Below are 26,053 nucleotides of genomic sequence, written 5' to 3'. Positions count from 1 at the left end.
AGAACACTGTGTTCTTACAAAGTGCAGAAATGTCAGCTTCCATCAGATGAAAGTCTTCTAATTATCTGTAGAACAGGGGGTCAAAGCATGCCATGCTGAGCTATCAATGTTTTAAACCCAATCTGAAAAGCAGTATTTCTAGATGATAGATTAGCTCAGTTTCCAAGCTAGTGGTTCCTTAACTGGAACTACTGGCGAGGAGCTACGGATCACTGTCAGCCCTTGAAGCTGTTGTGAATTCTCAGTTATCAAAATTTTAATTGTTAATATTATAAGTAGCAGCACATGAATGGACTACTTGTGGGCTTCTTAGCACAGCATTTCAAGCCACAGTCTAACAACCATTCCTAACGTTCTTTTAAACATTGGTTTCTGTAATGAATTTGGAAAATGAAGTAGGTAAGTTGTGATGATATTTAGTTTCAGATTGGTAAAAGGCCACAAAGCCTACAATTTTGGGCTATTCTGGAGGATACTGTATTCTTCCATTCTCATCTGAAATTAGATATCCAAGAGTTGAAGATTATGTTCCTATAACAACTCCAGTACCTTCCTATGGAAACATTGTTCAGATGACATCCCTTAGAAGCTTTGGTCAAAACAGTTACCTTCTTGTGATACAGACCAGTGATGGCTTGGGCATACTGTCTATATGCCTTTTGAACTGCTTGCATTTACTAAACACAATGTATCAGCTATGTAGCACAAATTCACAGTATAATTGGTTGGACATATTTGCATAGAACCTCACTGTATTTACTTGCTTGAGATTTCCAGCATCATGGCAGCGTGGGCTGCAGGACATCTAGAAATTTATAGATTAATGCTTTGTGTGAAAAGGTTGGTAAATTTGTGTCACATGTCATAGCAGATGATACCAAACTAGGAAACGGGCCCTTGAGCTCCTTAAGAAAGTTACCATTAAACAGAACAACTATGCAGAAGTTGTTGGAAAATCTCCTAGCTTGCAAGGACGGCAGCTGTCTTGTGTCCCTGATGACTCAATTCAAGGGTGAGGGGTTCTGTGCTATTCATAGCACAAGGATGAGATCCTTTGTTCTCTTAAAGCTACTATAACCTGTCTTAGAAAACAGAACTGTAAATGGGTCATATAGTGCAGCTAGATGACAGGTACTCAAAACTGATGAAACAAAACACTTCCCCGCTCATCCCCGTGAAGCATATTTAACTTATGCTACTCGCAGGAGCATGGTAGCATTCTAGTAGGTATGATTGAGATTGACAGACTAGGGTCATTTTTAGGAACTTTATATTAAAGCCCTAATATCCACATTTTTTTGGTTATAATCAGGAGACCATGCAATGCCTTGTACATACAGAATATTTTAATGCTGTAGAATAAATATAATCTTATTCCTATAGTGTGCAAACAAATAAGAGGCCAAATATGCGAAGTTTGGCCTGATTCTTCTACATCATATGTGCTCATCTGCGTTCAGTTGTCTGCCCACTTCTAATGTATCTGAATACAAGCCTGAAAGCCTTCTAACTGTAGAACTCTTAAGGTCTAGGCTGGGAAGTGAATTGCAAAGGTGAAGACAGCAGGTACGCAAACATCCTCTGTCAGCCCTCTCTCTCTTAAATTTGACTTGGTTCTTATTACTCCTACTCCTTTCAACTGCATTGTATTGATTCCTATCCCTTATAAATCTTCATGCTTTAGGCTCTGAATCAGTCATTGACTATTTGCAGTTTGAGAGAACTGTCTTTGATTGCTGTACAAAGAACACTGAGCCTTATCCAGCTTTTCTGAAGAAATGTTTTAAAAATGACATAAAAAATCTGCTCTTTGGCTCAATGAACAGTCCATTGGTCTTTAGCAGTATAACATGTTGGAAGATAGAGAGAACATACTAGGAGTTAAGTAGCAAGATGTAGTAATGATATTAATCCACAGATGATCAAACTGGGATTTATAGAATTTGACTTTTTAACCAGTCCTTCAAAAGATAAAAAAGGGTTTGAATTTTTTTTTAATAATTTTAACTTCATCACTTCCAAGAATAACGTGAGCGCTTGGCTACTTATTATAACCTCTGTAAAAGATTGTGTAGTAAGGGGGCACTTTCATAATCAGGTTGTACTGAAAGAAGAAAAACATTCTTAGCTTCAGATAAACCACGTAAATTTAGGTGATTATATAAACCAGTCATTTAGGCCTCTCAATATTCAGTGGCTCTGTCTTTGGTAGAGAGTTACTATTGCTTGCAACAATCTTCATCCCTGACCCCAGACAGAAAGCCCTGAAGCAATATATATTGATTTAAATGAAATCCTTTCAGCAATTTGAATCAGAACTGTTCTGCTTCTCTGGTAATGAATACAAGGAGATTTCAGAAAAGGAGTTTCAGCTGGTGCTTGGCTGAATATTCAGAGGAATAACAAAAATTACTTTACATGAGGGACAAACTCGTCTTCAGGTTAGTCCCCGTAAACTGAAGTTAAATTGAAAGTTTAAAATTAGCCCTGCATAGCTTGAGGCTTTTGACCACTGTCAGATGCTCAGAGAGAGCAAACAGAAAAATAAAGAAAACTTTCCCTCACTGTGATCCTTTGAATTGTCTGCACAGACATAGATTATGTCCACCTTGTTGAACATGCTAAAAATCTTTAGACTTACATTCATGAAAGGCACACGCAGAAAGGCTTCTCTTGTATGTTGTTGACCACTACCTGCTAACAGTAATTGCTCTCCCAGAAGAAAGAAGCATATTTACTGTTCATTGTAGCATACAACATTTTGTGTTGCTATAAAGGGGAGAGGAAGCAGAATTCTGTTTTAAACTTGAAAGAAGACATTACAAATAATGAAGCATGCAATGTACCTGTGTGCAATGTCTGTGCAGAAGTGAGGCCTTGATATATCTCTGTCCCTGGGTTTCATTTGCTCCTATTCAAATATCTATCTATTGTTGATACGAGAGTGACCCCGTGGCCATTTTCAGTTAAAACTGCTAAAGTCTGCAGCTCTGATTGAGCAATGGTATTGAGGAACCTTGGAGCCCCAGGAACTCCAGTATTTCCAGACTCTGTGCCATGAAGCTGTGAAAGGCTTAGTCAAATCCAAAATTATCAAGTCTTTAGTCTTGCATGGAGCTGGCAATCTAGAAATCTTGAGATGAATTCAATATAATCCACTTAGGTGGGTTCACGCTCAGTTCAGCTCACCTAGAAAGTACATTTTCATGTTTCCAGCATCCTACTTCTGCTCCACTTGAATGAGTGGTTAGTTTGGAGATGAAGCAAAACAATGAGAAGAAAAAACTACTTTTTTCATCATTGGGCGTGTTTGGAAATGAGAAACAAATCTGTATTAATTTCTATACATGTAAAATATTAGTTGCCCCCTGAAAAATTCTTTAGCTCACATGCACATAAAGAATACTTACCTATATAAGTGTTTTTTCAGCTTCCACCAAACTTTTTTCTCTCCTCTCTTTTAATCAGAAAGATGCTTTGAAACACTCACATGAGTTAGTTCAGGCTTGAGATAATAATTGTGTCGGTCTGCAGCACCAACTGGGACTTCCCCTGGCTTCGGGGAAGTTGCTAGGCTACTATCTTAAAGAGACAACTCACTTGATTAATTGCAAATACGGATTGCTTTATGAAAAAGTTAATACATTTATAACAACAAAGTCTGAGTGAAATAGCAGGCTGATTATCAGAACTTGCAGTATTCCCTGAATACAGGATTAAGGAACAGAAGTACAGCTTTTAAAAACAGTTGTGGTCTGCACTGACTCCAGTCCTGCTTTCAGGGGTGAGGTATTACCATGCTATTGGTAAATCGCCATTCAATGAAAATCACAATACATTTGGTTTTAGAGTGTGATATTCAAAGGAAATATTACATCATTCACTTTTTATTAATATAACTGGCAAAGAACTGCTGTAATATTCTAGGGTCCCTCTAACCCAAATCTGCCTTGGAGGAAAGTATATGTCTGGCATGTGTTTGCACTGGATGTCAGACTGCTGATACCTTGCTTTTTCATTAAATATCTTATTACTTGAAATTCTTCAAAGGGCTAAGCAGCTTTCATTCCTCAGATCATGTAGTGATTTTATGAATAAATGTAATATGGTAATACATATCATAATTACAAATATATATTAAAAAAAAGAGAAAAGATGTAAGCACCTGGTTTCTTATGAGTAGACCTTTTGGGAAATTATTTTAATTTCCATGAAATTTGTTGACAAAAACTGGAGAAAAGAAGTCTTTGAAATTTTCTTGGCCATTTTTTTAAGCATTTTTTTTCCTTTGGGAAAAAAAAAAAAACCCAAACAACCCCCAAACAACAAAAAACCCAAACCTTCTTAATGTTTCACTTTTGCTTAGAAATCCAAGAATGTTTAAAAAATACTTTCTGGATTTTTTTTAAAAGCTACTTAAGGCAAATCAAACATTTTCAAGCAGCTTTACATGTTAATCTTTACATAAGCAGCAGGCATCTGCTCAACCTGCTTCTGATTGTTCTGAAAGCTTGATTAATAACTTGTGTTTCCCTTTAAAACCCCCAATAAAGTGTCTCTGTATGATTTGGAAGCAGTTTGGATTGTCTTTTGTGGTCACAACAATGGCAATGCATTAGGCTTTCATTGGTAGACCCCTGTTTAGCCAGGAGATGTTAAAAAATGAGCAACCTGCAATGAACTGAAAGAGCAGGTGAGGGAGTAACAGCACAGCACAAAGCTGCAGTGGGCAAGCTACACAGTAGAAAACATTGAAAAAAACTCTGGAAAGAATACGACTGTTAAAAATCAAACCCAAGGAGCTTGAAAGTACTCAGACGATACAGAGATTGAAAAAAGGAGAGTATGATTAATGAGTAATGTAAGACTGACATCAGGATTTCTGTAAGTTGTGTATGTTCATATGTGTCGGGAATAGATGACAGGGCACTTACAAGCTCCAGTTTATTAATATTCTGTGTGTGAAAGCCAAGGAAATAAGATGTAGGTCATATTCTGGGGCTGAAAGGCAGCGGGGAGAATGCAATGCCCTTTGCTGCTGGCTCACATTAGATCAAGTTTGTGAGGGACACACAAATTTATTGTAATTTGTAATTTATTCATGAAATGAGATAACCCCACATCTTAGTGTTCCACATCTGTTTCACTTTCAAAGCTAAAACTGAGGAAGTTTGTTCATACTCTGTAAAAACTGGGGAATATAGTATAGTTTGGGGACTATCTCGCTTAGCATTATACTGAAAATTTCCTTTGAGTGAAATATATTGTCACCATCCTAAGAAAGAGGTGAGGAAAGCACTCTGTACAGGGTGTTAAGACACTCTAACAGGGTGTAATGACATAATGTGACAGGGAAAAGAATGCCAAAGGTAAAACAGAAGGAGTCTACTCGTATTTCATACCCCATGGAGGTAAGGAGCTTCTTAGTAGTCCTCTTGGCCTTATGACTGTGAAGACGTTTGGGAGTCACAGCACTTAGGGTCTGTTTTAGTGGAACTAAAATTGCACAGAGATGTGACCAGAGCCTGTGGATTCTAGTGATAAATAACAAAGGGAAGTTTTGCTGAAGAATTAAGATCAGTTTTAAGTATCAACAAGAATATATTTTGGCAAAGTCCTAAAACAGGTTTTAAATGCTGTGACAGACCTAGCATTTTGTATAACAATCAAGAATATATTCTACGTGAACTTTGTTCAAAAATATATTTTGTTTTATTTAAAAAGTTAGGATTCACTGATACGAAAAAAACCATTTGGATTGGTTATGAGTATTACTGTGGGTAGGTGAAGGGAGAAATGAGTTCCATTTTTTTCAGATATGTTATCTTTTTACGCTATACTGGGTTAACATGGTTTTTTTTAATGGGACAGTAAAATCCATCTTCTGCTATTCATGTAATAAAAGACTCAGCAAACTTACAGGGCCGTGAACACTTGGTTTCTGCATATACAAACCCGGTCTTTGCATGTAACTAACAGGATAAACCTGTTGCATGGAGCTATCAGATGCAACTGTAGCACTTCTACTTACAGGTTGAATAGTCAGTAGCACAAAATTTTTCTTCAGGCTGCTAAACATAATGCTATAAAGTAAAAATCCCCTTGCTGTTGATACTCTTTGTTTTCAGTTTTCATATATTATTTTTTCTGTAAATTTTAAGAATTTAAAAATTCTTATTTTAATTTTTTTTAAAATTATTTATGGTGTTTTTTAAATGGCTCCCCTATTCTAGTTTAGTCTCTAAAAAAAGGGGTTTTGATTCAGGGCTGGAAGACATTTACTGGTCTCCATTTCAGCCCTTTTTATGCTCTAAGATATGAACTGGTCATCCTTTCAACTGATCTCAGTCTTTTACAAACAGTTCTAAGCAGTAACAAAGAATCATAGAGGAAAAACTAATTTTTAACCCTTCTTCCAGTCTTTCAGCTGTTCTGTTTGGAATTCTTGGGTCAATGGTCATCTGTCAGCTTTGTTGAACATTACAAGTTGCAATGAAAGTGTGGATGACTTACACAAAAGTCTGCAAAATCAATTCCTGCATTCACCAAATAGCATTATTTCTGGTATTTCTGAAGCTGGATTTTCCAGTTACTGTTGTTTTAATATATTTGGCTACAATTGTAAATAGCCTGAAGGAAGTAGGTTTTGGATTCCTACTGAAAATAGTATGTATGACTTTCAGTTCTATTTAAAAACGAAAGTGTGAATTTCTTATTCTTGAATACTATGGGAGAAGAACAAGAATAATTGACAAGAAGGGCAAGCTCTATAATCTTAATTTTGAGTAATAGGATTTTTTTTCTATTCTAAGTGTACGGACAGTCAAGTATTGAAAGAAGGTGGGCAAGCAGTAGAAATCTTTCTATGGGTGTTCTCCAAGCGCATTTTAGAGAAGCATGGATCATAAGTGGTAGAGCTAACACTGCCTCAGCACAAGGGGATAGAGTAGGTGACTTTTTAAGTTTCCTATATTCATTTTTTTATTTCAATACATGATGTTAAGAGGGGTAACTTGGACCAATGTCACCTAACTTTGAAGCTCCATCTAACTTCCAAGCTTTGAGTGGAAGAGCTGGACCAGACAACCTTGTGAAGTTTATTCCAACTGAATGATTCTATGGATTTTTGTGGATTTGTGATTATGGATCCAGATATGTAATGCAACATGAATTTTCCTCCTGTTTGATTTCCACTGTTTTGGTGTCTTATTTACCATCATTTTCATATCAGAGCTAGTCAGATGTTTTCTATGTGTACATATATATGTACACACATACATGCACGCAGATACATACTACACTCACGTATACGTATATTACGAAGTGGCTTTATGTCTTGATTCAAATGGGGAACAAAGAAATCTATTTCTGTAAAAATTTTCAGCTTTGTCATAAGGTTTGGGGATTTCATATTCTGAAAACTGAAAATAATTGAGTTGGGGGAAGTCACATTTTATAATGGAAACACAAGAAAGTATAAACATTTTCAAGAAACTCCAAAATACTAATCTTGCAGTGTTTGGGTCACAGTGAGGTAGATGAAAGGATGAAATAGCAGTTTCCTAATCATCTCCAGTCTGTAGAGAGATATAGAAAAAACCTGCTTCTGTCATACTGTGTCACAGGATAGCCACTGCTCACTTTGTCCTTTTCCGATCTTTGTTTACTGAGCTGCAATCAGTATAGCAGCATTAAACAAGCCCTAAGAAAAACATCAAAGTCTACCTTTATTTAAAGAAAAAAATAAAGGACTCACCAAAAATCCATGATGTGTTAAGAAATGCAGGCCACCAATCCATGTCCAGCCAACCAGTACTGGCAGTGTCTAGCTTGCAAATGTACATCTATAACAATTGTTAAAGTCTAAAGGACTTTATCGTCAGTTGGACTAAATCAGTGTAACCCCACCAAAGTAAAATTTTAATGGAAATAGAAGGGACTAACCATTCTACTGAATACTGAGATATATTGCCAATATCCTGCTTATTTTTCTGCATACTGCTTGTCACACAGAAAAAAGCCACAGCAAAAATTGTAGCATGTCGGATTACTCGCTTCTGTCTGAACCCCAAATGAATAACTGTTACAATCTTCCTGACCTGATGCTTATAGTCTTTGTACACTCTGCCAGTATTTCATCCTTGTTCAAGTAGTCAGAATTTCCCACAAAAGCATTTGTAGTCACTGCGGAAAAGCCACTGTAAGTGAGAGATTTAAATAATATCTCCACCAAATAAATATAAAAAAAATATTATTGAGTTGAATAGAATGAATGCTTACTGTGCTGCTTCGCTGCTGCTAATAAACCATATTGAGTCAATTTACTCCGTCCGTTCAGTAGTCTCAAGTTATCAAACCTGCTGGTTTCACTGTTAGGCTGAAAAGGTGGCAGCTGCTGCAGTAAGGGAAAAGTGCTTTCCCTTTCTGAGCAGTTGCAGTGAATACTTCCTTCTGATTCTCTCTGAAGACAAGGGAGAAAACCATAATTGTCATCAGATCAACAAAATGTAAATAATTTTTTTACATTCCTTTGCATTGCTGGTATTTGTCTCTCATTAGATAAAACTTACAAATGAAACAGATGGCCCTTCCTTTTTTTTATATTGCACAAGAAATTGGAAAATATGTATTTTATCTGGAAGACAAATAGCAAAACCTGCAACTGAAATAGTGGGGTGTTAGTGTTCATGACATTTTCAGTTATAACTTTTTCATAGGCATATCTTATCTGCAGTATAATTACCCTGTAACTAGAATATGACTCTAATCTTTTTGTACCTGTAATGATATCACCATTTGATGCAACTTGAAGTTTAAAGTAACATATGAATTATTCCAGCTACCCCACTGTCTTGTCACAGGATGGTTTAAGGATTTTGTTACTTAAACTATATATTTGCTGAAATTCAGCTGGAATTGTTCTCCTTCATACTGAAAAACTTACTACCAGTCGTTCAAAAATATTTTGAACCTTTCTTTACTCTTACTCCATTCTAACAACAACTATATTATAATTAATGCATTTTATTATGAAATATATATTTATATGGTATTTTCAGCTTTTGTGCAATTTTTTACTATCAAATCTAAGCAGAATATGGAAGAAGCCACTAGCTTCAACTGCACTGGGGAGGATGGAGAGTGGTAAAATCATTTGATGTGATTTGCACTCAGAAAACAAATCTTTCTTGTTCAACAATTCAGCATTAAGGAACAGGAGAAGAAACAGCAAAAAGTGTCTGCAGACTCCAGCTCATTAATTCAAGGATTACCCAAGTTATTAATGATCTTTTTGAAGTTTAAACCATTAATGCATATTGGCTTTGTTTCATATTATGGCTTATAATTTCACTTACATTGAATTACCAATGAAGGTGAAATCTGCAAAGAAGAAAACACCAGCTTCTCTTTACTGTAGGAAACAACAGCAACAACAACAAAATATGTTAAAGTTGCCCCCAAACTGATAGCAATCTTTACTATTTTACCTCACGGCTTCCTTCAGCTTCTTGCCATATGCTAAAAGTTCATTCTTTAATGAGCCTTTGAGCTGTCAGTCTGTCTCCCTAGCTTTTCTCTCATTTTCTCATCAGTATAAATGGCTATTTGCTGGAAATTGTTTTATATCTTGCCTGACCATTTGACTACAGGGCATAGTTACTTCTCATGTCTTCTATTAGAGGGACAGTGGACACAGCAGGCAAGCTAGGCCAATTAAGTGGCCACTACCATTAACATTAACCTTTTCAAAAGTATGAGCATTATGTCTTAGAACATATTTGGTACTAAATCAGTACCTCAGGGCAAGAAAAGTGCAAGTGAATCACCAATTTTTCACTTTTTTTGCCTCTGTATAAGGGTGAGGCCAGAGCCTGTTTTGAAGGGCACAGTCATCGGCTTGTGGGTCAGTCACTCCTCTATGTCAAATGTATAGGAGAAAGTTAAAAAAACCTCCTAATTTGATTGCCACCAGTGCAGCTTATTAACTGTAATATTCTTCTGAAAAATCTGATGATGCTTTATGTTGACATTAGTCTTCTAAATGTTCAGAGCTTTGGGATAAATTTCCACAATTTTAAATATGTGTCTGAATATCCAATCCCTTCCTCTATTAATTCATCTTCCCAATAGTCCTACTTTGGGAATAATATGTTCATTTTTCATTTTCTGCTCTTGTCATGTGCCACTTCATTTGGAGGGGAAAGCATGGCAGGGCTAGTATTCCTATCTCTGTATTTCTTCAGATGGTGCCCTGTGCCATATTGTTTAATTCTAATTATCCTTACCTGATAATCTGATTTCATGCAGAAGGAACAAGTTACCTCTCTGTTGAGTTCCCACTGGTACCCTACTGCTTCCACGGTCAATGAATTTCTGTTCATCCCTACATGTTTAGCAAGAAATGTTGGAAGGAGAGAATCACTTGTAGTCTCATTTACAGCAATAGAGCAAACAGCAGTAGAACTAGTAGGATGGGTCTCCTCTGGGTTGTGCCTGTGATGGGGTTCCCTGGGTGCACTGTAGGATCAGGAGCTTCTGAAGCTCATCTCACATTATCCCCATTTACCGTGCTTTGGTTTGCATTGTAGTTTGTGAACTTTACTCCTTTTGGGTGAAACAAAACCAAAATAGCTTCTAATAGGCATTCCATTCACAAGACCAAATTAGAGCTGGTTCAAAATTCTGTCACATCCCAATACACTATATGTATAATGTGGCTACCTGGTCACCAGCACAAATTCTTTGCTCCTATAGAGCTATACTACCTACTATCACAGATGTAGTCTTTAATGCTTAATAAGATATAGCTCTTCATTGAAGCTTCTTTTTTGACTGGGACTTTATGAAGTGTGTTTCATGTCTACCTGAGTACCTATTTTTTATAAAACTGATCATTAAAACTTTCATTTGGTGACTTTTTTTTGACAAATTTGAAGTTAATCAATGGGTTCAGAAGGTATTAGGGAGTGACAACCGAATACCCTGGCAATCTCATATGCAATGAAATACCGCATTGATACACTCTCTCTTCAGGAGACCAGGTTGAACACCATGCATGTAATTCTAATAAGAATTATACTGAGAACTGTGACAAGATCAGTGGGGGACACCCTGAAGCTGGGAATGGGGAAATGACGGGGCATTTGCCCACTGAAGATAGTAAGGTTCAAATTTAAATTAAAATCTTATTCTACCTCAATAAGTTATTCTACCAGAGATTTACATTGTCGTCTAATTAGACTGTGTTGAACATGACACTTTTTTTGAAGAGTAATGACTTCCTGGGGGAAAAAAACTTTTTTTCACAAAAATATAGTTTTTGTAGCTCACTTACCAGATTACCTTTCAAAAGCTAAAATCTCTTATTTTATGCTGTTTTAGATGGCAAAAGTCAAACTGTCTCTTCGCCATCCTCAGCATTTCCTTTAAAGTTTTAAAAAAAAATCTCAAGAAGTCTGATGCAAAAAATAGTGACTGTTTTTGTTTTACTTTTTTTTCCCAAGGGATGAGGAAGAAAGTAAACTTTGTTTCTCAAGGTTTATCTGTGCAGATCACCATTACATAATTTCAATGTCAGTAGCTTTAGTTCCACGGAATTCTCCTTTTACCTTCACCAGCCCCAAATGCCCAGCTCCCCCCAGATTTGAAAACAATGTTGGTGAGGGAAATGTTTAACTGTTTTCTGCCCTCCCATCTTCCCCCTACCAACAGCACCTTTATTCACTGTTTTTTCAGATCTTGTATTACCAATGTTAGTAATTCTTCTTTAATGAAGCAAGGTTCTAGCCACATTTTTGAATTTAGCATTAAAAACTTTTGAGATTTGGATCCGTTTTAACAGTCTTTTAAGCATCTAAGTGACTTTGCTAGTGATTATATAAATAACCTTCAATTTTGCATATCTCTTCTCCTTGTTAAGCTGTTTTCTTAATTCTGAATCAAGTGTTCATGCAGCAAATGTCAAGTTGAGAATTAAAAAGTTATGAAAAAAGAAAAAGTGAAATAGAAGAAAATAATGTCCAATGAATTTACAGGCAAAAAGATGGTGTTGAACTACTTCCTCTGAAACTCATGCCTTTTTAAGAAGATCTGTAACAATTCTTTACTGCTGTTTGTTTCAAACACATCATTGTGCAGGTGAACACAATGCTTGTGTGTCTCTTGTTCACTGAATCTATTCCAGAAATTAATGGTATAACAAGAGCAATGTATGAGGGGGTTCAACACACTCTAGCCTCCAGCTGGGCTCCAATCTGTCAGAAGAGTTCCTATCTCCTTATATCTGTTATCCCCACTTGGATGTCTCTGGTATCTTAGGACATGTCAGATGGCACAGTGCACTTGGCAACTGAATTGAGAGCTTGCTGAGTACTTAGAGTGAACCAACTTGTTATCTAGAATTTGGTGAATGTATTTTCTAGATCTCTCTTCTCTTTTATGAGGTTAAGACTACTGAATCACAGGTAGAAACATACTTTTAAACATCTAAATGTAGACATTTTCATTTGTAGCTTTATCCCATTCAAAGTATTTTTTCTGTCAGTCATTAAACAAGAACCACTGGTCTCTGCAGTATTAATCTCGGTGAATGCCTGGAGTTATGCTGCTGCCACTGAGTAAGGTCTAACCGTACATCAGCAGCACCAGAATAATTTTGAACTCTTCTCGCTTCTTTCTGTCTTCTTACATGCAGAAGGTATGGTCTGCTGTGTTTCAGCTAAGGTGCCTCCTTGTGCTCTGCACCAGGGGAGGGGGGTAAGAGAAAGGGAGAGAGAGGGTTCTTTCTGGATCTCAATAAGAAAGACCCAGCAACAAAAGGGTTAATAAAACATCTGTTTTAATAAGAAAGAATAAGAAGAGGGTCATAGAGAATGAGTGAATTTTACATTGTTTCAGATGCTGGGCACCCCATTTTCATGCAGCATTGGGTGGACCCCATGTGGATTTTTCCATGGCCTGATGCGCAGATCTCATCCATAAAGACATTTCCCCCTTTTTGGTCATTTGAGCTAGTATATGATTTTCTTACAAGAAAACAACTCTATTCATAATTTCTATTATCAGTCAGAAGGGATGGTCTCATGAGAACTTCCTGCTGCACTGCTTGATAAAGGCAAGACCTCAGGGGTAGCGTAGCTGCAGATGCTGAGCGGGAGCTCAGGTTCCTCTGTTGTGAATAGCTGGGTGAGGTTGTCCTGCAGCCAAGAGATTTGAGCAGCACAGCACAGCCTGATGCTGGAGGTGCAGCACAGCGCAGCACAGCACAGGTCTGCACTTGCTCAGATTACCTGTGATGTGGATCACTGCCTCCTTGGGATATGATGGTCTCCTGCCAGGATCACTACACTTTGTTACGAAAAATAGCTGTGACATGGGTAAAGAAGGTATCCTCTGAACACAAGGACCAGTGGTAACAGTGTCCCATGTTGGCTGAAGCTTTCTGCTGGGGACGATGGAGAACACATTGTGGAACAACTCACAGCAGATGGCCTTTTTAGGCCATCTATATCTTTAGCTTTTTTTGTGTGAAAGGCCTTCACAGAAGCTGATGTCTGCGTGGCTCTATTGTTTATGTTTCAATAATATACCCTATATAAAGTCTGATATATGCAAGATGATTTTCAGCCTCTAGTTAGCAATGTATGCAAACAAAAAGCCCCAGATGATAGCTATTTATAAGTGTTCCTGTTATAGTAAGTAAACCAAATGAAAAGATGTTCTCTATACAGCTTACTTCAAGTCTTTAAACAATTTTGCATGAAAGATTTGTGGCAGCCATAGGCATGCAAAATATTTCCTGTTACCTGTGGTAATAAATGTGCCTAATACATGTTTTCCTGACACCATTGCACAGTTGTTTGCACAGCAGTGATACCATGGAGAAGGAATTGGTCTTTTGAGTACTGCCCAGTTTCATAGCAGGTTTAGAAAATGTGGTACTAGAAATGCCAGTGCGATGATTTTGGTGGGAGTGAAGCAGTGATAAATTCCAAAACTAAGTCCAGCTTGTGGAGGTCCTAACAAAAAGAATAACTGTGTGAGTCAGTATTGTGAAAGCAGTGGATCTGTATTTACTTCCTTTTTGTCTACAGAGGAAGATGCTAGAAAAAGCCATGTATTAGTAAGCAGATCATTCTGATCTGTAGTTACTTCCTTCTCTTCTACAGGAACAAGCTACTAGAAAACGCCATTTATTAGTGAGCATGTCATTCTGCTTATGCAAGCTTAGCAACGGAAAGAATGTATTGAGACTTGGCCAGGAAGGGGTGAAGAAAAGAATAGTGTCAGAGGTAAAAGTGGGAGTTGAGCATTCAATTGTGCTTGTTATGAGTACATTTTCTAAGATATAAATCAGGTCAAGGAAGCTTCAGTTGAAACATGTTTGCTGAATGAACAGATAACTGAAGTGAAAGGATGCAAAGTGGGAGAAATAAAGAGCAACCCACACTGCTATAAATGTGAACTACAAACCATGTAAATAGCATAACTCCCACTGGGAATGTGACAAGTCTTTCAGGTGCTTACTTTTATTTCTAAACCTTGCCCAGCCCAGGTTATCAGTGTTACAGATTCTTGCCAGTCCTGAGCAGACATGTTATGAAAATTCTCACACATATTTCAGAAGCTAATAAATTGGCATTTCAGTATTATTCCTCTTTTAAATGTACCACTAACTGTTTTGAATCCATTGTAATTTGTATCCCATGCACTAAACATTACAGCAGCGGGGTTTGAAATTAGTGCCATTAGGTGGCTTGCCTTGATATCTGTGTGATAAGAAGCAGCCTTTCATCAAGGGTAAAAAAATGTATTATTTAGTAAACTAAGTGCTTTTTTATTGTTGCTTTTTAAAGCTGTATTACTGCTGTTAAGCAGCTCAAACTGGTTGGCACCAACTATTTACAGACTTGGAAAATACCCTTTTCTGTGTAATTTGCTCACTTCAGAAACGGGTTTGGGTTTTTTTTTCCAGTTTTTATTTTTATACCTGTCAGCTCCTCTCTCAACCTTTCTGTCTAGCTGCTTTTGGGTACTGTAAATGACCAGGGAAAAAGTTTTCACAAAGTTTTTTGTCTTTTCTACACAGTGCAGAGGTCATGATGGCAGATCAGAGACAGGAAGAAGCTTGTCATTTTGTTAACAGGTACAGGGACTCAGAGCTTTGTTACACTCCACCAGAAGCCATTAGAGACCTGTAATAAGCTAGGAGCACCAGCATGGTGCTTGATGTTAGGCTGGCAATGAGGTGTAGTTTTTTTCAGGAATGGACTGGAAGAAGGCATTGGAACCTGTTTGGAATATATGCATGTGTGTTTTCATACATATATCTGGGTCCACATGGATCTTCCTTTTGGCATTTGATTCAACACAGGATAAACAACTGTCGTGGTTTCAGCCCAGCCGGTAACAAAGGACCATGACCACGCAGCTGCTCGCTCACTCCTCCTGCTCCCCTCCGGCGGGATGGGGAGGAGAGTCAGAAAGGAGAAAAGAAAAAAAAAACAACTGGAACCTCGAGGGATGAGATAAGGACAATTTACTGGGACAACACAAAAAGAGAAGTTACAACAACAACGGTACTAATAAAAGAATGTACAAAACGAGTGATGAACAGTGCAACTGCTCACCATCCAGAACCCGACGCTCCACCACTTCCCCCCCCGCAAGCTGAGAGCACCCCCCAGCCCGCTCCCCATTTATATACTGAGCATGATGTCACATTGTATGGAATAGTTCCTTGGCTAGTTGAGTCAGATCTCCCGGCTGTGCCTTCTCCCAGGTTCCTGTGACAATTAACTCTATCCCAGCTGAACCCAGGACAACAACATAAAAGTTTTGTTCTTCCTCACCTGCCCATAAAAGACATCAGAATATAAAAGATCTCTCTTTCCTTTTTCCTCATACTGTCAGCTGCATTGTGCCCCATATGAGGTGCAGCACTGACCCGGCCTCTGGTTCTTAAAATTATGGGGGTAGCATCACTTTAAACTTGCTCTTCATTAAAAGATGAATAATTCCTTTTACATTTTCTTGAACTCTCTCAGGAATGAGATTCTTGTGAATTATAAAAGAATACTTCAAAAAGCAAATATTTTTTCTAATAAATTCTACAGGATTTTATGGTAATTGCTACTGAAACTTATTATATGTCTATGGTAGCCTATTATTTTCCTCTTTAATTCATTCCATTGGATTTTTTTCTTAAGAGTGTGTGTGGTGCTTTGACCCTGACTGGATGCCAGGTGCCCACCAAAGCCGCTCTATCACTCCCTGCCTTAGCTGGACAGGTGAGAGAAAATACAATGAAAGGCTCGTGGGTCAAGACAAGGACAGGGAGGGATCACTCACCGCTTATGGTCACGGGCAAAAAGACTCAACTTGGGGAAAATTAATTTCTTACTAATCAAACCAGAGTAGGGTAATGAGAAATAAACCCAAATCTTAAAACACCTTTCCCCCACCTTTCCCTTCGTCCCAGGCTTAACTTTGCTCCTGATTTTCTCTACCGCCTCCTTGCAGTGGCGCAGGGGGATGGGGAATGGGGGTTGCGGTCAGTTCATCACACTTTGTCTCTGCTGCTCCTTCCTCCTCAGGGGCAGGACTCCTCACTCTTCCCCTGCTCCAGCATGGGGTCCCTCCCATGGGAGGCAGTCCTCCATGGACTTCTCCAACATGAGTCCTTCCCACAGGCTGCAGTTCTTCATGAACTTCTCCCGTATGGGTCCCTTCCACGGGGTGCAGTCTTTCAGGAGCACACTGCTCCAGTGTGGGTCCCCTGCGGAGCCACAAGTTCTGCCAGAAAACCTGCTCCAGTGTGGGCTTCTCTTTCCATGGGGCCACAGGTCCTGCCAGGAGCCTGCTCCAGCACGGGCTTCCCACAGGATCACAGCCTCCTTTGGGCACATTCACCTGCTCCGGCATGGGGTCCTCCCCGGGCTGCAGGTGGATATCTGCTCCACCGTGGACCTCCCTGGGCTGCAGGGGGACAGCCTGCCTCACCATGGTCTTCCCCATGGGCTGCAGGGGAATCTCTGCTCCGGCACCTGGAGCATCTCCTCCTCCTCCTTCTTCACTGACCTGGGTGTCTGCAGGGCTGTTTTTCTCACATATTCTCACTCCTTTCTCCAGCTGCAATTGCACAGGTTTTTTCCCCTTCTTAAATCTGTTATCCCAGAGGCACTACCACCGTCACTGATGGGCTCTGCCTTGGCCAGCAGCAGGTGCCTCTTGGAGCCGGCTGGCATTGGCTCTGTTGGACATAGGGGAAGCTTCTAGCAGCGTCTCACAGAAGCCACCCCTGTAGACCCCCTGCTACCAAACCCTTGCCACACAAACCCAATACAGAGTGAAATCCTCTGAAAATATTACTCCTCCATTGTGGATCCTTTTTTTGAAATTGTTATTCAAATCCAAATCCTGCAGCCTTCAGAGGGAATCTGTGACAAAAGTGAGAAAGGCACAGCTACCTCCAGTCAGGCAATTCTTTTGATTAAGGTTCTCTGGTTTAAAACAGAGTTTAATCAAGGATAGCAAAACCAGAGGAAAACTGCTTTCCAGGTGTGCCTTCTTGTGCAGATGGTGCGCTGCCAAAGAAAATCAAAAGAGACTTAATTACAAGAATGATCAGCAGAGTCAGGATGAGAAATTGTGTGTTCTGATGGAAGCTGTTCATTACAAAACAACGGCACTGCTTGGCATGTGGGGAAGGACAAAGCCACTTCTGATGCATGACAAAGGCTTTTTGAAGTCTGCTGAGACTGAGTAATCCAAGCTATAATGTTTCAAACATTTAGAGGAGGTGATGATCACTTGTCCTTTCTCCGGACAAGTCTAAACCTGCAGGGTAACCCATACCATTCACTTTCCTGGGCAAATGGGCAGGCAGCAGTCCTTTCCAGTCTGCTTCCTGACAGCCTTTGACATGCTTCAAGGAGTGCCAGCAGTTTAATGCAGTGCTAGTTTGTGTTTTGCAGAGCAAGGCAATGTTAGTTCTGTACAAATGAAGTCTATTGGCTAAGATAGATCTGGGGCCCTGCTGTGCTGCCTGCTGATGCCACAAATATGTGGACATGGTCTCTGAAATTTTGCAGTCTCAGTAGCTTTTTGAAATTGTTTTTTTGAGGTAGTTGAACACACCTTACTAAGTACCTGTACCCCAAAGTGTTGAATGTCTAGGGTTTAGGCAAAAGTTAGCACAGCAATATACTCTTGTATTTATAGATTAAGTGGGATGTGAAATCCTTCCTCATCAGCAAAGCAATGTATCATTTGCCTTTGATACTCATTCCTGGCTTTCTCCAGAAAAGGTGATAGTTAAACTGTGATTTTGCAACTGACTGTTTGTGACTGCACCCATAAAGAATTCCAGTGGGACTCCATCCAAGTACAGCATCTGGCCACAGGGAGCTGCAGGCAGAACAGCCTCATTAGTATGTGCTGAGGAAAAAGCCCTGTCTTACTACCTGTCTTGTCTACTGTGGGACATGTAATCAGTGGTCCATAAACAGTAATGCATTTGTCAAGGTACTTTTGATGAAAACTCTGTTACATGAAATAAGAACACGACTTTTCCTCTGCTGCCCTGGGACTGGCACAGTGCCCTGCACTGGCTTTTAAGTTGCGTGCCTAGTTTGGTGACAAAAAACCAAATCTGCAATTTCCAGGAAATAGTAATGCCAGTTTCTCCTTGTAGGGCAATTTATTTATTTTTTTTTTTTCTTTTTCCGGAGAGTTCTACAGACACTATTGAATTAATTTTAGCAACACCACGGAGTGTACAGATGCCTAATCCTCTGTAATCAAAGGATAGACTGTCAATGACTTCAATGAGCTTTGGATCTGGCCTAGGTGAATACAGACTAGGAAAGAGAAAGAGCACCTCCAGCAAGCAAGTGGCAAAGTTGGGATTTAAACACCAGTGGCTCTAACTAATAGTATCCTACTCAACTCCCCCAAAGGGCCTCTGACAGCATTCTGAGGCAGAAGGTGGAAGGAAAGGGTTTAAAAGGTCCCAATAAATCTCATAGACAAGGGGCAAGCAAGAGAAGAAAGGTGGCAGAGAAAAAGCCCATCTGTCAGGTGAAAGGGGACGGAGGATGGGCTTAGCTTCTCCCTCGTCCTCACTTTTGTCTTCGTTCCCTTCCTGTCCTTCGCTCTGGACTATTTACTTCAATAAGTTTCCTTGTTCAAGCTTTCCCGGTACAGGTTCTGCATCTGCCACTGCTCTTTTGGCTGCCTGCCTGTTGGTAATCGGCAGGAGATACAGCTTCTGGCAATACTGAGTCGCTAAGAGAAGTGGACTAGCAGGACGCTTAATAATACAGGGATCTCAAAGTACTTTACAAACATTAATTAATTAAGTCTTACAATACCTTTGTGAGAAAGGCAAGACTTATTAGACATACTTCACTTCTGGGAAAAGAGAATGACTAAAGGCAGCTTTTTCTGAAGTGTTAGTATCTTTTTATCATTTGCATTATACATATGTGTAATAGTTATAGAATTACAGGAACGCTGAATTTTGTGCATGTGCTTGCAGACCCTTATATGAATAACATGAAATCAACGCATGCAAAATTAAAATCCGCTTTTGAAACCGCTTATAAAGCATAACCTTGGAAAAATCATTAAGTCAGAAATAGAGTCAAGAATGTGAATGCTTCGGCCTACTTCTACCGCGAATGGTGACAGCAAGTGAAATTAAACCCACTGGGGTAAACTCAGTATTGATATCAGGCAAGTAGGTTGGAAGGCATCAGGCAAAATTAGGAAGGTCTCAAAACACCACTGCTTTAGTCTAGTCTCACTTCGGATATTTAGGAAACCAGACATATAATCTCTGTCTCAGTAGGAGATCTAAATGATCACAGTCTTTTCTTTCTGCTGTTGTCTGCCTTTTTTTGCCCAAAGACATAATAACTATTTTAGGTAACTTCACACTGTGACAAGGCCTGTGTTATGTAAATGAAATGAAGACATTCAAGACTGAATTAACAGATGATTATGAGGCAGGACACTTTTGGAAAAAAAAGGTGAGGTGATTTTTAGCACCATCTAAAACTTGTTTTGCAATGTTGACTCAAGCATAGAGTATTTTCTGGTGACTTCTCTGGACCTAAAACTTGTTTCCTTGTTTATATCTGCCTAAATATACAACAACATCTGATTGGACAGCTTAGTTTATCCCATAATGCTTGTCCTTGTGCCCCAGTAAGTTTGTTCACAGTTTACTTAGGAACATACTTTGCTGTAATTATGAACTAGAAAATACTTCGATGAAAGGGCAGACCTGTATTGCTATGCAAGATCAGTGTCATACATGTGATTCTGAATACAGATAAATAGCAACACAACTATAAGCTAATTGGCAAAAAGTCAGAATTAATAAATGAGTTTGCAACCAGTAACTAAGTAACACATTGCATAATTGGTTTTAGTAGATTTTTACTCTTATTTTGTTAATATCTCATTTTTGCGAATTGGCCTGGAGACTAATCCTCTGTATCAACCTGGTAACTTTCAGCTTTTAAAGTTCAGATGCTTTCTGCATACATAAACCATCTAACTTCTTTACAGAGAACATTTTTTAACCCTTTCATAGGTAAAGGAAATGAGCTGATTTTGCTCACATTTACCCCAAAAGAAAATAAATTAAAAATAGTCACCTTTGGGCTGAGACCCAGTGTAGAAAATTTGAGTTAAAAAGCAGAACTTTCCAGCTAGTTATATATATATGTGAAAATACAGAATTTTAATAAGAATGATAAAATAATTTACTGCTACAGACCAATTGTGAAATTGAAATGTAAACTTTTCTATTAGCTTGCAGCATGACGGAACACACTCAAACTGTAACCCATTTGCTATTAACAAGGTTTCTGCTTGACAAACAAGTAACCATCCTCAAGTCTCTGCCCAGGAATACTGAACACCTACCTTAGACGTTTGCCTGATTTGTCCAATCACGATTTCTGAATCTTCACATGAAGTAAGGAAGTAATTATTAAGGAGAGGAGCTTAGTAACGGATCTCAGAAATGTGTCTCTAGGAATGATATTAAACCATTCCCCTGACAGTGACTTTGCCAACAGTCTGCTAACTTGATTCTCAGCCTACTGGTGTTACCCAGTGCATGCAGGTTCATTTGCCACATCACTTTCTTTTTCCATATTTTCCTAGGTGTGACAGAGAGTTGTGTTGGTGGGCAGGCCTGTGTGCCATCTCTTGCAAAGTGCCATTTGGTCCAGTTCAGAGACTCTATTATTTAACCCAGCTAGAGTGATTTGAACTTTATTTAATGGGTTGGTACATTCAGCCTTGCTTCTCTTTTTTTGCCACTGCTGTCAACTTCAGCTTCAACAAGGACCTTCCTGCGTTGTCTTGAATAAAAAAAATACCATGTAACATTTTAATTTTTTTTCTTAAAGGCAAAATGGTAGCATGCAGTTCCTATATCCTTCCCATACTTAACATCTTACCTAAAAGTAAGAATGCTTTTCAATCCTTTGTTCTTACAACCTGTTTGTTTCTGATCACTGCCATTCTGGGTGTTCTGGGTAGAGACTGCATGCAGGTGTAACGAGATATCCTGCTTTTTATCCATGGAGATGGACATGTCTTTTCCTCTGAAAGCTCTGACCCTCGGGGCTTCTGGAGAACTGTCTTAAGCAAATGAAGCACTACTGTTTCTTTTCATTCATCTTGGAACAAGTTTATTATCTTTTAGTGATTAGATGGCAGGTTTACAAAGGGTTTGATCTGAACATACAGAAAATTATGTCTGACAGCCCACTCTTAAAAGAGAGTTAAATAAAGAAGCTTTTTCATGAAATAGATCCTAATTCTTTACTCTCATGTGTTTTATACAAATACTGATACTTCCAGCTCTCAGAATATTGCAAACAACCCCAGGCACTACACAAGGTGTCCAAGCCTTTCCAAAGGTTTATAATGCAAACAGGGACTGCTCGTAAGCAGAGGTGATGTGAACGTTGGTGCACCCAGATTTAACTGCCAATCCAAACACATGTGCAATTTATTTGGGCCAGAAAAATGCACCATCTATATGAAGTCATAATTTAAGTTGAAGCTTTAATGGTTTAATTAAAGATTCATTATTAATCTAACTGCAATCGTATAAACACATACAATCCAAATAATCCCATTACTATGGTCATTAATGTAGTAATACAGGTAAAACTGATATACACAAACTTCCTAATAACTACCTCTTTCTCTGGTCTTGTGCTTCCTGTGCTCCTCAACAAGGAGAAAGGAAGGTTTCATGGTGAGTAATCAATATTCAAAGTTCTTCACTAGGAGAATCAGGTTAATTGTTTAATTAAAAGGGTTTCTTCCTCCCCTTTGCCAGGAGGAGAATGATGTTAATGTTGATGACTTCTTTCTACTCACTCTGGGGTCTGCTTGTGTCTATTTTTATACATATTCCAACACGTGCTACTCCTTATTCTGCAATTCCACATAACATCCATATAATTAATAATGATTAATTAATCATTAACATAATTAATCATAACAATCATTAATAGCTCACATCACAAATACAGCAATGTTCTAGAAGACACACATATGTACAGACCAATAGACACGATGTTCTAGTAGCAAATTTCTACAAATATCTACAAGTTACAGCATTATTATTGGTGCATTATGAAAATTTCACCAACATGCCATATTCATGCCTGGTTTTGGCAGTGTACTTTTAAGTATTGGGGTGATGGTTACTAGAGAAATAAGAAAATTGAAGCAATTTAAGAAACCAACATGCTAATGTTTTTTATTTTGTTTTGTTTTGTTTTTTTAATTGATTAATTAAATATACTTTCTGTTTTTGGTTTTTTTTTTCTTTTTCTTTTTCAGTCTTTTTACTTTCTTTGCTTTTGAAGTTGGGTTTTATTTTCAGGGTTTTCTTTGCAACTGGGAAGATTAACTCTGGATCTAAGAAAGCATTTAGATACACAGCTCCTTGCTTTCAATAGGATTTAAGCACTTCAGAAGAAATTAAAGGAAGAACTGCAATTCTTTGCCTATACAAGCTATGACATTAAATGGAGTACCAGATAACCTGAGATGATGGAGTTTTTAGTTGGTAACACCAAATATTTAGCTTGTCATAAGTCTAGATTTTAGAGGATATGTCCTCTCTTTGCACCTAAAAATACAGCCTGAGCGAATTAACCGTACTTTGGTCATTTGTCTGAGAATCTAGAGGTTTTGCAGGAGTAGTAACAGTAGCAAACAGCTCCTTTTTAAATTGTCATGTATTATTCACACCTTGCCTTAGGAAAGAACAGTGCTTTCTCAACAAATTAAAAGGACAGATTTTTTCCCTAAAGTACTTACTTACAATCAAAATTTATAGGTCTTACTAGGCTATTGGGTGTCCGAGAATCCAGGACAAATGGCCCGTTCACATGACTCATCAGTTCTATGGGACATGCTTTCAGGATACATGAGAGCTTTTGAGCATGAACTGTACACTTGGTCTCTGCAACAAATCTAGTGCTTTTTGAATGGAAATATGGGAACTTTGTCTTGTCAAGCTTTAAGAAAATAGTTGTCTGGTGAAGTATAGTCAGAAGAATGGGAAGAAAGTCTGAATCATGTTAATGTTGATGCAGTGCTGAGTAAACATATTTTAGCAGATTGTTTTGAACATAGGTTTGATAAACAAGTATTTGAGGAGTGTTTAATATGCACCACATTAACTGTGTAACCATTTCTCCTAGCAAAAGTAAGCAAAAACATTTGGTACCATTCTATTGTTTTTTTTCTGTTTTCTTTCCAGTCCTGCAGTTTAAATATGACTACATTTTAGTTTTAGATGCTAGTCTGAAGGATGGACTCGCTGGCCTAGTTAGCCTAGTTGTGCTCTATGCAGCGTTCATAAAGCTCAGTGTGAGCTCAGATGGTGCAGCCACCTTCCCCATCTTTGGAGGAAGTACTTTGCCAAGGGACAGCATTCTCATACTGAATATTTACAAACAAACAAAAACTGTATCATCTTGGCAGCTAAGACCAGTTTGGCTAAAAGGAGGAAGGTCTTTTTAACATTGCTTTCTTTTTAATTCACTGGCCTGCTGTCAAGCCCTCTGACCTGCAAATACTTTCTTTATAAATTATCATATATTAGTCATTCAATGCCTTAGGAAAGAATGGTACTTTATAGACAAATTAAACTGACTTATTTGTGCCCCAAGGTGCTTACAATTTTTATAAGGCATAAAACTACAAGGGACTGCAATCAAAGGTGGGGAACTAGGTGACTGGAGATGAAACTATGGAAATGAGTATGTTTTTCATGTCTGGCTGAAAGATTTTCCATAAAAAAATCTGGGAAGAACTTTTGATTCCTCTGTAAACTCTCACACACTGAATCATGGAAATTCATGATGTTTTACTCACATAATTAGCAAATTCTTTCTCTTTTTTTCATTACATCCATTAAATTAGAAAAATAAATGCTTGTATAGCTTTCTCTCTTGCATTCCAACACTCTCAAAAATTATCTCAGCTGGAGCAGAAGGCAGCGAATAAAAGCTTTGGTAGAGGTCATTGGTGGGGAAGCAATAATAGAAGGAACTGCACCCAGAGTTTGGAGTTTAGTGCAGTGAGAACTTCCTTCTGTTCCACAGGTCCACAGAAAGACTGCTGCCTAACTGGGCCTTGGAAAGGAAGGTCTTATTCTAGTACTTTTGGTTCAAGTATGTTACCGACTTTTTCAACTTGACACTCTTAAACACCTAATGGGAGTTCAAAAAGACATTAATTAACTCATTGCTCAATGGAGCTGCTTAAATGAAGTAATTGCTTCCTGTTACACCAAAGTCTTTTTGTGAAACTGTTTCTATTATTATGTAAAATGTTTCTTTTACTACATAAAATGCTTTTCTTAACAAGTGGCAAGTCATCTCGGGACGTCTCTGATATTCCCACCAAAGTTTATATCTAAGTCCAGTCATTGTTAATAAAATGCTAAGACTAGCTGTCACAAAAACTTGAAACTACAACCCCTATGTCAAAACACCTTAAGGCTTCCATACTCTGTTGTAATGCCATCCAAGAATGAAATTCTTCAGATGGAACTGTAATTGTTTCTCAGTCCCAATGAAGAATAATTAAAAAACTCTGTACTATTAAATTTAAATACAGGCACTATAATGTTCCTACATCCTGTAGTCTCAGATTGGGGATAATATTTACAGAACATTCATCTGAGAAGCATTTGAACAGTCACATCTTATAGCTGTATTGCTTTAAGTGTGTTTCTTAGTGGGATCCTTCAGTTTTCTAAATTCAGGGATGGTATATGGAGGTTTTCTTACTCTGTATTATACATATTTCACCCTGTGTTCCACACTGCTATGACATGCCCACAGATCAGATATTCTGGTGAAGTTCTGAATTTGCTGTGTCCTACCTATCTCCGACTGTTTTGTAACCTCAAAGCAGTACCTGTCGAAGCCAGGATGGATGTGGCAGGCAGGAATTGAATTACAGTAGCAAATGGCAAGAATAAATTAGGATGGTTGTGGGCCCAGAGGTTATCAGTCATATTCTAGTACTAAGTTATGCACACGGAGTCAGAATATTGTAATATAGTTACTATAAAGTATTATCCACATGTAATTTTATGTAATGTCATGAAAACATCAAGTTATGATATAAGTATTTTAGCACTTTTGCATTTTAGGCAAGACTTTCTCCAGTGATCTGCAATCCTCAAATTTAGTAAGTGAGACCAGTATTTAGACAGATGTCGTAGAGGAGAGATTTATATATCAGATTTAGCCAAAGTGAATATTTATTCAGAAGCATGTGGTGATTCTTGAACTCTTATCTTGAACAAAGAAAGGACAATGTTCACAAGCAGAAATCATGAAATGCAATGGAATATATTATTACTATTGTCCTCAGCATCTGCTGAATGAGGAAAATATCCATTCATTTTACCAGAAAAAGCAGCAAATCAAAGACAATAGGATATTTATAGATGTTTGAATTGTCATATCATAGTTATACTAGTAGTGGA

The sequence above is a fragment of the Haliaeetus leucocephalus genome, unplaced genomic scaffold, assembly GCF_000737465.1.
Source record: "Haliaeetus leucocephalus isolate CR32 unplaced genomic scaffold, Haliaeetus_leucocephalus-4.0 Scaffold146, whole genome shotgun sequence".
Classification (NCBI taxonomy): domain Eukaryota; kingdom Metazoa; phylum Chordata; class Aves; order Accipitriformes; family Accipitridae; genus Haliaeetus; species Haliaeetus leucocephalus.
The sequence above is the reverse complement of the archived record's forward strand: the minus strand, read 5'-3'. Positions refer to the sequence as shown.